The sequence below is a fragment of the Sminthopsis crassicaudata genome, chromosome 1, assembly GCF_048593235.1.
Source record: "Sminthopsis crassicaudata isolate SCR6 chromosome 1, ASM4859323v1, whole genome shotgun sequence".
Lineage (NCBI taxonomy): Eukaryota > Metazoa > Chordata > Mammalia > Dasyuromorphia > Dasyuridae > Sminthopsis > Sminthopsis crassicaudata.
In genome coordinates this window covers 178,760,127-178,776,839 of record NC_133617.1, presented here as the reverse complement: position 1 = coordinate 178,776,839, position 16,713 = coordinate 178,760,127, and positions in this window count along the sequence as shown.

Below are 16,713 nucleotides of genomic sequence, written 5' to 3'. Positions count from 1 at the left end.
ATTGGTTGCTTCGAGTACAAATCATAGAAAGCATCCTTATCAAGTTCCTTTGTATCTTGCCATTGTCACACCACATCTGGAGTATCATATTCTGTATATAAGAAGAGAGGCAATTAGGCGGTGAAAGGCCTTGAATGATATATGTGAGGATCAGTTGAAGGGACTGAGAATATTTGGCTGGAAGAAGACTCAGAGCATGATAGATATATTCAAGTATTTGAAGGACTGTCATGTGGAGGAGACATGAAATTTGTTCTGTTTGGCCCTAGAGTATAGAACCAGAAGCAATCAATATAAATTGCAAAGAAGTAAATTAGATTTCATGTCAGATAAACATCTTTTAGTACTTAGAACTGTGTAATAGTGGAATGGGACAGACTTGGGAGATGGTGAGTTCTTCCTTCCTTGGAGGTCTCCAAGTAGAGGCATGATGATAACATGTCAGGTGTACAGTTGTGCTAGGATTCCTTTTTGCTGCTGAGATCCCTTTTAACCAAAACTCTTTGATTCTTTGATTTAGGAATGACAGGCTCTTGGCTATGAATGGACTATCCTAAATGAGGATAGAATTTATTTGTCCTAAGTCTTGTAAATCTCATCAAAACGGCTTTAAACTGAAAAAAAAGGGAGAAGGAAAAAACGATCTATTTATAATCACCAAGAAAGACACTGTAGGGAAAAATATAAGAGAAAGATTAGCATTGTGTACTAAGAATTTCACAGGAGACAAAATTTAAAAAAAATGTGTCAGAAAAACCATGGTCACAAATACCCATGCAGAAAACCAGAAAGTATGGATAATGAAATGAACTAGAGATCTTGACTCAGGAGTGTTAATTTGACCTTCCAGTTATCATTGAAATCTGGTTGAATGAGACCCATGACCAGAAGATGGTTCTGGAAATGGAAGGGTGAATGGAAGAGTGTATTGTAATTTAGTATATATAATCATGTAAGGAAATATAGGAATTACAGGTAAGGAGAGATATTTTTTATATGAAGATCAGTGAAGTGGTAGTGATGCTGTCCTTGAAATATATTATAGACCATTTGGACAAAAAGAGGAAATTAATGAGTTCACAAAAGACAATGCCTGACACAGAAGCATGACAATAATTATGGATGATTATAATTATCTGGAATCTGTTGGGGTTCTCTCTCTCTCTCCTCTCTTTCTCTCTCTCTTCTCTCTCTCCTCTCTCTCTCTTTCTCTCTTTCTCCTCTCTCTCTCTCTTTCTCTTTCTCTCTTCTCTCTCTCCTCTCTCTTTCTCTCTCTCTTCTCTCTCTCTCTCTCTTCTCTCTCTCTCACCTCTCTCTCTCTCTCTCTCTCTCTCTCTCTCTCTCTCTCTCTCTCTCTCTCCTGTCTCTCTCTCTCTCTCTCTCTCTCTGTCTCTCTCTTTCTCTCTTCTCTCTCTCTCTCTCTCTCTCTCTCTCTCTCTCTCTCTCTCTCTCTCTCTCTCTCTCTCTCTCTCTCCTGTCTCTCTCTCTCTCTTTCTCTCTCTTTCTCTTCTTGTATCTAATTTTTTTTGTGTTTCCTTGTTGATAATTCTATCCTTCAAAGATGGAGGATCAAATAAGGGAAAAATTTCTTTGGGAGCTGATTTTCATCAATAAGGAGTAAATTGTTGGAGGTGAAGGAGGTGAAAATGATTGGAATCTTTCAGGGAATGGATCACTCCATTTGAGAATATCTAATTTAAAAGGAAAAGAAAGTCCAGAGTAGTCTAATTTGCATCCTAGATTTTGGGAAATCATATTCCAAAGAATTAAGAGAAATGATAAGTAGGAACTAATGGATGTCCACCAAGGAGGGAGAGGAAGCTATAAATAATGAAATTCAAATGATACTGAGTCAATTCATGTGACAAGGGAAGAGTCTAAAGAGATTTTTGTGAACATGGATACTACTAATGCACATTTATAAAGATGTACAGAAGATGGAAGCAGAGATAGGTAATGGAAGATGACCACCCCAAATATGACAATACCTTATAAGAACAGTGTCAGTAGTCTAAAAGTTCAGGATGAACAAAGAAAGAGGACTTTTGAAAAGTCCTGTTACAGAAAGAGACAATTGAAGAAGGAACAGGACCACAGCTCAAGATGATAATAACTCAAAATAGAAGAACTTAATTATTATCAAGTTTCTGATTTTCTTTTTTTCTTCCCCTGAACAGAATGATTTTTAAACTGGAAAGGAGAGAACAAAAGTGACGGGTGGAGTATCAATACTCAAGATAAGCAAGAAGATAGTAAAAGACACTTGTCCTTTAGAGTTAAAGTTATCACACCCTGGCAAACTAGGGTACCAAAAGAACTGGCTAATGTGTCTTGTACCTAAAACACAGTAGTTGAATTGAATTCAATCATTGAGCCATAGAAAATGATCTTTGAAAAATCACAGAGGATTGAAGAACTACTGAAGATTGGGAATCTGTGAATTGTAAGCCAGTGAAGCTTGACTGTTTCATGACTAAACCCTAGAATTTATTACTTAAGAGATGGTGGGTGAACATTTAGAAAAGAAATGTGTTATCATAAGAGGCAGCATGGCCTTTTGAAGAACACATAAAGGAATATCTAGGTGGTACATTGGTGCTAGAATTAGGAGAACCAGAGTTCAAACACCTTTTAGACATTTGATACTTACTTGTATGATCCTAGGCAAGACACTTAAACCCAATTGCTCCTCCAAAAAAAAAAAAAATCCTCCATAGGTTCCTTCATTAAAATACTATTCTACTGCCTTATTTTAGTATAGAAGTGCCAAAATCTTTCTGAAGTTTATGACTTAACAAAATTGATCAGATAGGTTTTCCAAGCTATAAAATCTTTTAGTATAAGCCTAGCAACAGAATCATTTAAGGATGACCCCTAACTTAGTTTGCAAATGTTTATCAGATATGATAACTTCTTTTTGGCCCAAATATTCTCCAAGATTATTTATTGAGACACAGAAGGTTGAAACCTATGTTGGAGCATCCACATCAAAGAAATGGATTCTTCAATAATTGAAGTAAACATTTCTATGGGAGTTCATGGAACATGCAATTTATTTTTAAAATTTATTTTATTTTTAGCATTTCTACAACATAGTTCAATAAAAAAGATGATTGTAAATAAAATTGTAATGCCTTTCAAATACACAGTAAAATTTTCATGTACATTTCTTTTTTTCCCTTTTTTTCCTTCTCTCCTCTCTCCATGGATACCATTAGACACAGAGGTGTGTTGTATGTGAAATTATTCTATATATACTTCTATTTATCAGTTCTTTCTCTGGATACAAGAGCATATCATTTTGTTGAGGAGAAAAGATATATCCAAATGAAGAGTTAACTAACATTATAAAATAGCATTACATAAGAGGGTCAGTTACTCATTCAGTCTTTCACTCTGATTATTTGGGTTTTCTTGGCAGATATACTGGAATGATTTGACATTTTCCTTTTGCAACTCATTTTGCAGATGGGAAAACTGAGACAAATAGGGTTAAGTGACTTGCCTAGGGTCACACAGCTATTAAGTGTCTGAGGCCATATTTGAATTCAGGAAAATTAATCTTCTCAACTGAAGCTCAAAGATTCTATCCATTGCACCACTGAGCTGCTCTATAGAGAAAAGAGGCCACAAAACAGTAAATGACCAAATGATGCAGGAGTTCTGGGAAGGGAGAAATTATTGTGGGATGGAATTGTCTTGGAACTTTAGCTGGGCTTTGTTGGATAGGTGTTTTTTCAAGGAAACATGGATACCATTTAATGTTCACTACAGCATTTAAGCAAGTTGAATACACTTTGCAGAGAGCCTCCTTGACCCATGAGGAGGGTCATAAACTGAGAAGAATATGGCTCAAGATGCTCTTCATAGAATTTTATTAATCTGGGCTTTTTAAAGTCTGAATTTTGACCATTTGTCCAGGGGTGAGATTAAAGTTTAACTTTGTTCAACAAATCTTGCTTTTTAAAAATGCAAAGTTAATAATGTAGAAAAAATTTAAATACTTGAGAACTAACTATTATGATACAAACAATACAATAATACTAGTAGTGACTTACCTGAGGCTGTGTGGTGCTAATTTTACATTATCTTTTTTTCTATTAGAAAGTCTATGATATGAGACTATATCATCATTTGCGATGATCAATAAGTAAAAGTGTTATAACATTTAAAAAATAGTTTCATTAATTTAGCATAATTTTCTTTCAATTAGCTGAAATAAATGAGACTAATTATTGTAGGGTTTTATTTTGAACTACTAATATATAGAGGGCATCTGGATGGCAATGTGGATAGTGTTCCAGGCTTGGGGTCAAGAAGACTCATTTTCCTGAATTCAAATCTGGTCTCAGAACACTTACCAGTGACCCTCCTGTTTGCCTCTGTTTCCTCACCTCTAAAATGTTGGAAAAGGAAAAAAACCAAACACTCCAGTATCTTTGTTGAGAAAACCCCAAATTAGGTCATGAAGAATCAAACAAAACAACTGAACAACAATCAGCACATAGGCAATGACTGAGCAGCAAGATTCTCAGTCTCACTAAAAAAAAAAGAAAAAAAAAAGACTTTGTCCCATGTAATAGAACCGAACTGTATAATCACTTCATTTTTCTAAAGAAAATAAAAGAGCCTCAGGCATCACATGCTATGAATTGCAAAAGAGCCAAATCTTGGTTTTGCAAGAATTAGGACAAAGCACAGAAGGGTGAGGGGCTATTATAAAAACTGAAATGAGACTGGCTATGGGGAAAGGAGGCAATTGTGTTTGTGTGTATGGCTTTTTCCCTAATAAAATCTAGCTTTACTAGAGAGTTTTTGTGGGGCATGAAAATGGAACACAGTTTCCACATGTGAACACACAAAAGGGAAGCCAGCAGAAATGACTTGTCTCTTTAGTTTTTGTGGTCTATTTGTTCTATAATCTATGTGAGTTCATGACCCCTTGCTTATGGTGGGGTTTTCACATAATAACTAATGATGGTTGGTTTTCTTAAAATACTTTATTTCCTTGGTTAGTGCTCTCTCTGTGTTAGGTATACTTTCTTGGGATGAGATTGGATTTTTTTCCCTACCAGAAGGTTCTTGATTAGAAAATGGTGCATCTTCATATATTCAACTTGTTCTGTCAGATGATGAAACTGAGTCTTTTTTTGTTAGTAGTCAAGTAGAAGGAATCACTTCTGTGACAGATATAATTTTCAAAGTGGAGGGAAAAAGAACTATGAAAATCTACTCAGCTGTCACTCAAAGGTCAAACTTCAATTTATAAAAAAAGCTATCCATTTAAAAAATTATATTATTGTCCTCGGTACCCCTGCTTCAAATAGAAGTTCAGAGTGAAACTGAACAAAAATATGATCCCATGGCCATGCATTCTCTACAAAAGAACAATGTAATAAGGAAATGTCTTATTCCCCTAGAAAATGTCTTATTCATAGCAACAACTCAAAGTTTCCCGGAAATAGAGGTAAAATGCTGGGGCAGGTGTTCTTTATAGATTCTCCAGTCATGAGATACCCATCAGTATCTCTTCCAAGAATGGCTCTCTTTTGTTTGCTCCTGGACAGTTCCCATTTCTTGTAGCCTTAGTGTCTCTTGCACTTAAGACCCCCTGCTCCATAACCTCCCCAGCCAAGCTTCTGTCTCCTAAATTACCTGGCCTGTTGTGTTTTATTTATTCTAATGAATTAATTAAGAAATTATATATTGGGGAGGTAAAAAAGAGGTAAATTTTTTTTTAAAAGCGTCTGCAGCTCAACCTGTACTACCCCTAGTGCCATCAGTTCCTGTTCACTTTAGAAGCCCTCCCCACAGTCTTTTTCGTCTTTACCTTCCTGCTTGGTTTATTACCAATAGTATATTCATTTTTAATCCTACAAAACTTCAGCTGGGCTGTGATTTCTGGCTCTGATTAAACTCTGAACCCTCTGATTTTAATGGACTTGCCTTAGGAGATCCAGTTCCCGGGACCACTTTCCAATTTACTTACTCTTGGGAACAACCAAAAATGACTCTTGGAAATCTCCAAGGCACAGGCCCTTTCTTGTGATTGCTTCCAAAAATCTTTCTGATCCACTCCTCCAGTCCTGTAACCCCAATTCCTTAATTAACATTTCTGTACCCTCAAAGAAGGTACACAACTGCCCAATTAATATCTAAACAAGACATTGTTTACATGATGATGATGATATTAGCTAATTACCACAGACTAATATTACAAGGGAAAAATTCACATTATACTCTTCTTAATATGACAAATTTTTGTTGTTCAGAAGTATCAATTGTGTCTGACTCTTTGTGACCCTACTTGGGGTTTTTTTGGCAAAGATACAGGAGTGGTTTGTTATTTCCTTCTCCAGTTTACAATTTGCTGATGAGAAAAATGGCAAACAGGGTTGAATGATTTGCTCAGCTATGTGAACAGCTAGTTTTGAGGTCAGATTTGAATTCAGGAAGATGAGCCTTCCTGATTCCAGGCCCAGCACTCACTCTCTCCACTGCATCAGCTAGCTTCTTGTAATAGGACAAATGGATCTTCATGATTTATGCCTTTTTAAAAACAAATTCTTTTACTTGGTAAAAGAGATGTTGACTAAGTCGTTTACCAAACTTTTAGTAAACAGAGAATCATCTTTCTCATCAACATTAGGAGAGCCTTCCAATTAAATGATTAAATTATAGATTCTTGGGGTCAATATGAGTATATTAGGGACCTGAAAATTTGTTATCATATCCCATAACTTAGATTACCTGATTTTTAAGGGTTTTCCTGCCAAATATCCTTGATGTTATTATGATTCAACTTACTATCACATTTCCCATTAATCCTAGCAGCAGATGGATGGAAATGATCATTGAGGAGATACCTTGAACATTCCACAGAGTTGCTACAGAAACCCACTTTCTTGATCCATTAGAGATTTGCCCTCTGAGGTTTCTCATAATAGTACTGTTATTTAACCCAAAACATTTCCACTTTTTTTAATCAGCTGATGTTATAAAATATGAAAAATAAAAATATGCATAAGTATTTACAATATAAAATGTTTATGAGATATGCCATTGTGTAGACAACAGCTTGTATAAGAAGTACTTCTATTAAATGCTATGACTAATGTGAATAGGAAAGGGAATAAGCATTTACATAGCTCCTATTCTGTCAAGTAACTGTGCTAAGCACTTTACAAATATTATCACATATGATCCTCAGTACTAGGTATATATTATTATCCCCATTATACAGTTGGGGAAACTGAGACAGAGATTAAATGTCTTGCCCAGTGTTATGTCTGAGAATGAATTTGAACTCAGGTCTTCCTTACCTTAGCCCCAGCACTTTATCCAGCTGCCTCACATTGGTTGGCTAATGGTGGAGGTGGGGTGAGGGCAAAACAAAATCCTTCTCTTCTTACAGTTATATAAATGTGACATGGTAAGGAAGAGACTCCTTCCATTCCCAAAGGTCACAACACCTTAAAGATTGTTAGCCAAAGAATCAGAACTTCTGTGCAGCTCTATGGGAAGTTACCCAGTCCGGTGGATCAATCTGGCTCCCTGATTACTCTGTTCTATAAATGTGAAGCTACTATAATAATGATTATTAGTGCCTTTCCAGACGCTGAGTGGAGAACAGAGCCTATTGTGTTCCAAATACATGGCCTTTTCACAGCCCCCTATTCCTGAGGGCTCTAGATCAGTTGAGCAAAAAGGCCTGGGAATAATGCCCTCCTAGTCTTAACCGAGCAGAGCAGCATTGTGAGGAGAGAGGCTGAGGTCCTACTAGACAGACACGACTCCATATTTGACCACTGACTGACTAGCCTATATACAGGGAAGTTCCTACAGACTAGGATCTCAAGAAGGGGATTAGCAGACTTTTCCTAGGCTAGATATGCAGAGCTGTGGGAAATGGTCAGCAGCAGGGAATTGAGACCAGGGGCTTTGTGATTGACTGTCCCTAAGGTACTCCTTCCACTTGGCCCCTATAAATCTGCCCAGGAATTACCATCAGATATAAGGAAAGAGACCCAGAATTCTGGGTTCCTGACTACATCACAGGGCTGTAGTAACTGCTTGCCAAGCAGCTCTTCGAGACTGAGAGAATAGGGAGCCACATTCTGTGAGTAATAAGTCACCTGCCTCCCCTGTGATTCCTAATGTTCTTTCCTGCTATTTCACATCCATTCTCCCTTCACGGGTATCCCTGTGCTTCTGGAACAACCCTTTCTGATTGAGAAGGAGAGCTGAGATGAAACTAGTATATGGGGTGGCAAGAATAGAGAACAGGATGGTGATCACAGTGGGACTAGTACATTGCAGACCTGAGATCTGTACTGTCCTGCAGACATGAAAGGAGGGACAGGGCTAGCCAAGAGCTATGCTGAAGGGTCCTTGATAGCTCTAACTGAAGTCATACTTCAATGTCTTCAAGATGGAGCAGAAAGAGAAAAACCTTCTTTCTTAAAGACCAGAAACAAGAGGCAGGTAGCATGACTTCTTCTTCTTTTCTTCTTCTTGTTCTTGTTCTTGTTCTTGTTCTTGTTCTTGTTCTTGTTCTTGTTCTTGTTCTTGTTCTTGTTCTTGTTCTTCTTCTTCTTCTTCTTCTTCTTCTTCTTCTTCTTCTTCTTCTTCTTCTTGTTCTTCTTGTTCTTCTTCTTCTTCTTCTTCTTCTTCTTCTTCTTTTCTTCTTCTTCTTCTTCTTTCTTCTTCTTCTTCTTCTTCTTCTTCTTTCTTCTTCTTCTTTTTAAATAATTTATTAATTTTATAATTATAATTTTTGACAGTACATATGAATGGATAATTTTTTACAACATTATCCCTTGTATTCACTTTTCCAAATTTTCCCCTCCCTTCCTCTACTCCCTCCCCTAGATGACAGGCAATCCCATATATATTAAATGTGTTACAGTATAACCTAGATACAATATATGTGTGTGCATGCAATTTTCTTGTTGCACGGTAAGAATTGGATTCTTAAGTTATAAGTAACCTGGGTAGATAGACAGTAGTTCTAACAGTTTACATTCACTTCCCAGTGTTCCTTCTCTGGGTGTAGTTGTTTCTGTCCATCATTGATCTACTGGAACTGAATTAGCTCTTCTCTATGTTGAAGATATCCACTTCCATCAGAATACATCCTCATACAGTATTGTTGTTGAAATGTGTAGTAATCTTCTGGTTCTGCTCATTTCATTCAGCAACAGTTCATGTAAGTCTCTCCAGGCCTTTCTGAAATCATCCTGTTGGTCATTTCTTACAGAACAATAATATTCCATAACCTTCATATACCATACTTTACCCAACCATTCTCCAATTGATGGACATCCATTCATCTTCCAGTTTCTAGCCACTACAAAAAGGGCCACAACAAACATTTTGGCACATACAGGTCCCTTTCCCCTCTTTAGTATTTCTTTGGGATTTAAGCCCAGTAGTAGCACTGCTGGATCAAAAGGTATGCACAGTTTTTACTTTTTGGGCATAATTCCAAATAGGTAGCATGATTTCTAACACTGGTTAGTTACCAGTGTAGAGAACATGAATTATACAATTAGAAGCCTGAGACTTGAGATGAATTTGAGAACTCTCCAATATGGTGGGTCAATAATAGGGCATTAGTGGGAACCAAAGGAGAAGTAGAAAATATAGTATAAAATCAGGTTTTAGGTAAAAGAAACCTCAGTATGATTTGGGCAAAGTGAATTCATGTGTAATCTGTCACTTTCAAATAGATGAATGCATCTGTGTCTATATAAGCTTAGTCTTCTCAAAGTAATCCTGCTTTCCTTGTTTCTCCAAAAGGACTTTAACTGTAAAGATAAATTCTGCCCAGTGTTTGAATTTCCCATGAGGGAAATAGCTAAATGTGACAAGTGGTTGACAGTCACTGTACTGCCGTATATATTTTATAGTCAAAATTTTCAATCTAGCAAAATTTCAGATTACCTCATTACTTTTAGCTTTTTAATTTGTGATAGCCAAAAATTACTAAACCTATTAATGAAAAAGGATTATTTTTTCACTACCTTAGTTTCATAGATTTAGAGCTAAATGAGAGGAACTTTACTCTGGAGGTCAACTAGAACAATCCCCCTCACTTAACAGATAAGGAAATTAAGCCTAATTTACTAATGTGACTTGCCTATGGTAACACGAGAATGTGAGAGAGCCTGGATTCAAAATAATAATAATAATAATAATAATAATAATAATAATAATAATAATAATAATAGTAACTACATTTATGTAGCAATTTGGGCTTGCCAAATACTTTACATATATTTTCTTGTGTGATCTTTACAACAGCCCTTGAAAGTAGGTACCTTTTTTATTTCACATTTCAGAGACACAAGTTTTCTCCTTCTGTTCCTCTTACATGGAAACTCTTACTCTCATAATTCCTATTGCCCAACCTCAAAATGTCAGGATCATAGATTGATAACTTAAAGATCCTTGGCGGTCACCCAGTTCAACCTCCAGGTTCATACAGCTAGTTAAGTATCTGAGGCAGGAATCTAACTCAGGTTTTCCTGATACCAAATCTGGCACACTATATACAAGGCCAAAAATCACTGTGCCAAACTATCTGGATAGCATGGATTTGCTCACATCCCTGAGTTGTAAATCATTCTGTCCATTTGTTCTAACAGTGTTAATAATGTAAATTTCTGCTTGATCTCCTTTACATTTGAACTCTCTCTAACAGGGATAAAGTGCTGGGCCTGAGGTTAGGGAGGCTCATTGTCCTGAGTTCAAATGTGGCCTTGGATACTTACAGGTGTGTGACTCTAGATAAATCACTTAAATTTTGTTTGCCTCAGTTTGCTCATCTGTCAAATGAGCTGAAGAAGGAAATGTCAAGCACTGAAGTACCCCTGCAAAGAAATTCCCCAATGGGGTCATGAAGAGTCAGACAATAGAAGAAAAAACTATCATAGTTATCAGCAAAATAGTAAAAATAAAAAATGGGAAGGGTAGATATAGGGATTGTGGATTAAACTAATTTTTAAATAAGTGTTGGCCATTTAAATTCCTGCCAAAAAATAAATAAAATCAAAATCACGTTGTAGCCAGAGGGCCAGATAATAGTGGGGACAAGAAACTACCTTGTTGCTGATGCTGACAGAAAACTAGCTCAGTGTGAAATCTGCTATGCAGCTTGGAGACAAAAGAAATAGTTTAATTTTGCTGAGGCTTTTAATGGGAATTTTAAAGGTTATTGAATTTAGTAAGGTGAAATCGTCTGGCAAGAAGAATTGTTCTGATAAGAACTAGCTTATAAAGCTGATGTCATGTGAAAATTCTTGGTTGAATTCCCTCAGTTTGTGAAACTCTTGAGTGTTTTTGATTTCAGTTTACACAAATTGGCAGCGAGAACACTGGAGAGAAATACATTCATAGCCCTGAAAGAACCTACATATCCTTCTGTATCCTAAGATTGCTTGTGAGCTATGCTTGGACTTCAAACAAGGTGAAGCACACTTGGGTAATCACTTTTTTTTAAGGTTAAGTGATTTGTCCAGAGTCACACAGCTAGGAAGTATTAAGTGTCTGAGGCTCCATTTGAGAATTGATTCCAGGGCCAGTGCTCTATCCACTGACAATTAGTTGTCTTTCTATAATTCATAGGATCAGATTTAGAAGAAGGAAAGAACTTGTATAAGTCCACCACCATCTCTCCTCCTTATTTGATAGATAAGGAATTAGTATATGAAGTATATGAAGCAGGATTCAAACCCTGCTCTTCCAGAGCTCCATCTATTTCAGCATATTACCTCTCAGACATTAATTTTTATAAAGATGGAAGTGAACCTAGATTTCTTGTCCTATAGTAAGTCACAGCTGTTTGTTCTCTAGTTGTTATTTTTTTCAGTTCAATCTACTCTTCATGATCACATTTGAGGTTTTCTTGGCAAAGACACTGGGGTAGTTTACCATTTCCTTCCTCAGGTCACTTGACAAATGAGGAAATTAAGGCAAATAGGGTCTAGTGATTGCATCTAGGCCAGATTTGGTCTTTCTGATTGTAGGCTGGATACTCTATCCATTGAGCCACCTGACTACCTCTCGCAGATGTATACATAAAAAAGAATTGATCAACTTATTTGAAAATTCTTTTTTTTAAAATTATGCTTCAGTGCTTGGTTGTATTTGTGATCTCACTGATGGGAATTCTACAACCAATGGCAGATGGCAGCCCTTCTTTTCATCCTATGCCATTCTTATCATGTCCTCTAGAAATCCTCTACAAATGATCTGCCCCCTTCCTCTAGGGCTTTGTCCATTTTGCCTCTATCTATTAGCTGCACCATCATTCATGCTCTGTGACAAGCCTACTATGTTTATGGTGATAAATTTCCTTTATGATATTCCTACTACCATACCTTGCATACATGCTACAGTTTATTGGGTGTCCACCACATACCTCTCCAATGTCCTTTCGGTATTGGTATCCACCATGAACCTCTCCAAGGTCCTTTGGGTACTGGCATCCATCATTCATCTCTCCAATGTCTGAGTCATCTGTGACCCTGATTCTTCTCAGATTGTGGGGCTCTAAGATTTGAAACCAAAGAACATCACCAAGAGAACATTTATGTTAAAAAATTATTTTTTCTTTGTTTTGGCTAGGGAATAGCTCAGAGTCATCAAAAGCCCAGCACAATTTCCCATATGTAATCCAATGTATTCTCCTTTTCAATTTTGGGTCAAGTCCATTGTCCAAAGCTTGTTTTAAATATGTATATTTACTTGCTAAATTGAAGGACTGTCCTTTCAACTATTGTCTGGACAATAGCACTTTTTCATCCCTTTGAATTTTTTTGTATGGAATGATTAGCTTTATCTCATTTGGTGGCAGTTGATGATACAATGAATAGAGTGCTGAGTCTGTAGTCAGATAGGTCTGAACTCAGATCTAATTTCAGATACTTACCAGCCACATAACCCTAGGCAAGTTAATTAAGTTTCTTCATCTGTAAAATAGGTATAATGCTAGAACCAATCTCATTGGATTGCTGTGAGGACCAAAAAAAAATTTGTAAAAAGTACTTAGCTCATGTACATGGTAGGAACTATACAAATGTTTTTTTGAATAGTCATGGATCGAAGAGGGAAGACTTCATTGTGTTCTGAGGCTTGATGGAATCAATCAATGTAGTTAAAAGATTTTCATAAATAACTTTTTTTGGGAAAGAATTCCTACTTATTTTTTCACCCCTCAAAATGTTAATTATCTTTAAAGTCCCCTCCAGCTCTTACAGTCTTTGAATCTATTTATTACTGCTGTAATATAAATAAAAATATGATTTTAATTAGCATTGTCTAGCATGTAAGTAAGCACTATTCAAATATTAGCTAATGCTATTAATTGTATGATTGGAAAAAACAGAATGAGTACATTTATTTGATCAATTTCTTATCTGCTCAGTCTTATTTAATCAATCATTCTTACCTGTTTCCATCAGACATGAGAAACATACTAATAAATTCTTAGGAATGATTTTGAAAGTTAACCACATTCTGACTTAAATTCAGTAACTTAATTCCAGGGGAATCATGCTGCCTGTTCCCCACCATCTGTCTGAGAAATTATGGACTTATATTTTTGGATGTGACCAATGTGGGAATTTGTTTTGCTTGATTATGCATATTTGTTATAAAGCTTTTGTCTTTTTTCCTTCTTCCTTCCCCCCCTCTCTCCATCTCTCCCTCTCTCCCTTTTTTCTTCCTTCCTTCCTTCCTTCCTTCCTTCCTTCCTTCCTTCCTTCCTTCCTTCCTTCCTTCCTTCCTTCCTTCCTTCATTCCTTCCTTCCTTCCTTCCTCCTTCTTTTCTTCCTTCCTTTTTCTCATTCTTTCTTTTCTTTCTTTCTTTTTTTCTATAACATGAGGGAGGAGGAAAGGATAGAAAATAAATGAAAGAGAAAATTACCTGAAAAAAATAATAATTTAAAAGTAGAAGAGAGAGGAAGAGAAATCCTCATTTTATTTACTCCTCATCTAGGATAACATTCTCAAATCAGAAAGAAGAGAAATCTTTTCAATTTTAGGTTTTTTATGTTTATAAGCAAGGAGTATGCTTGAGAGAAAATCAGCTTTAAAAAAGTAATAGTTCAGGTATTCATTAAACAGAATATATTCCTCCTTCTTTTCAGCAAGGCATAATATTCTTTCACTATTTCTTTTTCCCATCTTTTTTATTATTTTTTTTTCTAGCACTGCCATGAGGGTCAGGCACCAGTCAACTATTAGTATGCCAACTAGAGAGAAAAAGAATTCTGGGAAGGGTTATGGGTGAGAAAATATTATTTAAAAGTGTCAATAACTGATTAACCCTCCAGGTCTCCTTAAATAGGTCCTGGGGTCTCAAGCAAGGTGTTTTTGAGTCTGCCTGCACACAAAAGAAATCTTGATGCTTCTGAGACAGTATCCCACAGAGGGAGGCCAAGCTGCTCAGGCAGATTTATGACAAGAACAAATGCCTTCGTTTGGGTCCTGCTCAGTAAAACTGATGAGTTACAGCAGAGCAGCAGGACTGCAGGAGTAATTTATTAGTGAAAAACGTGCAAACCTGGTTAAAAGCGGCTTCAAATGTCCAGGGAGCAGAAATTCAAACAGTAGCCTGGCAGATGCCACATGTTAGCTTTTGATGAGCAATTTTCAAAAGATGTGTAAGGGAATTGAGGCATCTTTCCCAGGGTGGGTGACTAGGGACAAGATGGAACTATAGTACATTATAACCTGTTTGCCATTATCAAAATTATTTGAAAATAAGATTCTTTTATAGAGGAAAGCATCATCTTGGAGTTAAAAACTGCATAACAATACCCTGAAACTTGAAAACTCAAAATAAATTGACCATAAGAACAAGCTGATTTAGTGAAAGGCCTGAATTATATAATTTAATATCTCAAATCTCTACTCACATAAGTAGTCAAATACTTTATTATGGATTGGAGGGAAATTTAAGCTTGTCCATGCCAGTGAAGTCCAAGTCCTAGAAAATCCCACTAAACTGGAATATTTTGATTATTTAAATATAGGTCTGGTGGACTACATGATTCTTGTCTAAGAGCCACCCTAGTTAAATTTGGAAAGAGTTCATCACTAGGTGATAATTTGGTGGGGGAGACACAGAAAGGGAAAAAGCACACTATTCATGAAGACTGCCTGGCAGAATTACACTCTGCATCCATGGAGGGAATTCTCATACCAGGTATATATGGATCTTTTGAGGAATTAAAATATTTTAAAAAGAAGTATAGTTTTAATCTATAGCTTATTGAGGGTAAAATTAGTACAAACATATATATATATATGTATATATATATATATGTATATATATGTAAACACTGAAAAATAGTTATTCAAAATTAGAGGTTGCTTAGATAGAATACTTCATGTAAAGTCAGAAATACCTAGATTCCCACCTTAACTTTCCTACCTATTGCTCATATAGCCTTGAATACATAATTTATTTGACTTTGGAAGATCTCAATTTTTTTTATCTGCAAATTGAAAGATGGTTGTGAAGACTGGAATATATTATCTGTCCTTTTCAACTCTAAATCTATTATCTGATGATCTCTTGTATTGAAATTTTTGAGGCTCTATTTTAAACATCTTAAGTGTTTCTCCATTAGACTCTTTCTTCCTTTAATAAAGATTTTGCTACACCTGAGCTACAAGATGAATACATCCAATGGAAATTTGTAGGCTTATAGATTTAATTCTAGATGGGACCTTAGACATTTCTAGTTCAACTGCTTCATTCTCCAGAAGAGGACATGAAAGTACGGGTAGGACTTGCTCACAGTTACAAAAGTCCTAAGTATAAGAATCACATCCAGGTTTTTCCAAAATACGATGGTTCAACATCATGTTGGGGATGTAATGGAAGTGTCACAAAATAGTCATGGGCGTATTATATGAGTAACCCCTTTACTTTTGGCATAGAAGTAATTGAAGGTAAGTAATTTAAACCCTGAGAGCTAAAGGCAAAGCAATTCAGCTAACCATAGCTCTCACCAATGTTCCCCCCGGAATGTCTTCTATAATCCTTGTGCTTACTAACACTCCAATTCTAGAGCCACTGCTATTATTTTTAGTTTTGGGGGCAGTTCAGTTGAGCTAATCTATCAGTGAATATACATTTAATAAGTGCCCTATACATGCCAAATACTGTGGAAATATTCCATCTGATATCTCTCTATTTTAAGTAAATAATATTTTTGACCAGATATTGAGCTAGGATGTTTCTGTCATGCAGAAATCCAAGTTATTTTAAAATAGATTTTCAAGGTTCAGCTCAACTAAACCTTCTTGCCTATCTTAATTTCCATACTTGATAGTGTTTGGACAATTATTTGGTATTTATTGAATATATTTGGAAACTAGGTGGCACAGTGAATAAAATATAGGGATTAGAATTAGGAAGATTCCTCTCCCTGACTTCATATCCATCTTAGACTCTTACCAGCTGTGTGACCTTAGGCAAGTTACTTAACCCAGTTTTCTCATCAAATAAAATGGTGTAGAGAAGAAGATGTAAAGCTACTCCAGTATCTTTGCCAAGAAAGCTCCAAAGGAAGTCATAAGAGTTGGACAAGATTAAAAACTAACTAAGCCACAAATTGAATATACTTACTTCATTGAGTACATATGATTTCACTCTATTAAAATGTAAGCTCCCTGAGGGCAAGAATGCTTTTGCTT